Genomic DNA, 357 nt, shown 5'->3' with positions numbered 1-357 from the left:
AAGCTTTGAGAAAATGACAGCAGTTCAATATTAAGCATGAAAGGTGGCAGCTGATGAGCTGACCAAGAATACAAAATTTCTTCACTGGACCACACCATTCCTCTATGTATATTAATAGAATTCTCTAGCTGGTACTGAAGGAAAAGGTGAAACTCCCCGTCTCTCAGCACACCTAATGGAGATTCCTTCCCTACCACTCCAGACTATTACCTTATCTGATGTAAGGGATGAGATACACTTGGCACAGTTTACTTAGCATTGCATATTTTCTTTCTTTCTTTTTTTTTTTTTGTAGAGACGGGGGTCATCTCACCATGTGGCCCAGGCTGGTCTCGAACTCCTGGGCTCAAGTGATCC

The sequence above is a fragment of the Mandrillus leucophaeus genome, unplaced genomic scaffold (assembly GCF_000951045.1).
Source record: "Mandrillus leucophaeus isolate KB7577 unplaced genomic scaffold, Mleu.le_1.0 Scaffold380, whole genome shotgun sequence".
Lineage (NCBI taxonomy): Eukaryota > Metazoa > Chordata > Mammalia > Primates > Cercopithecidae > Mandrillus > Mandrillus leucophaeus.
The sequence above is the reverse complement of the archived record's forward strand: the minus strand, read 5'-3'. Positions refer to the sequence as shown.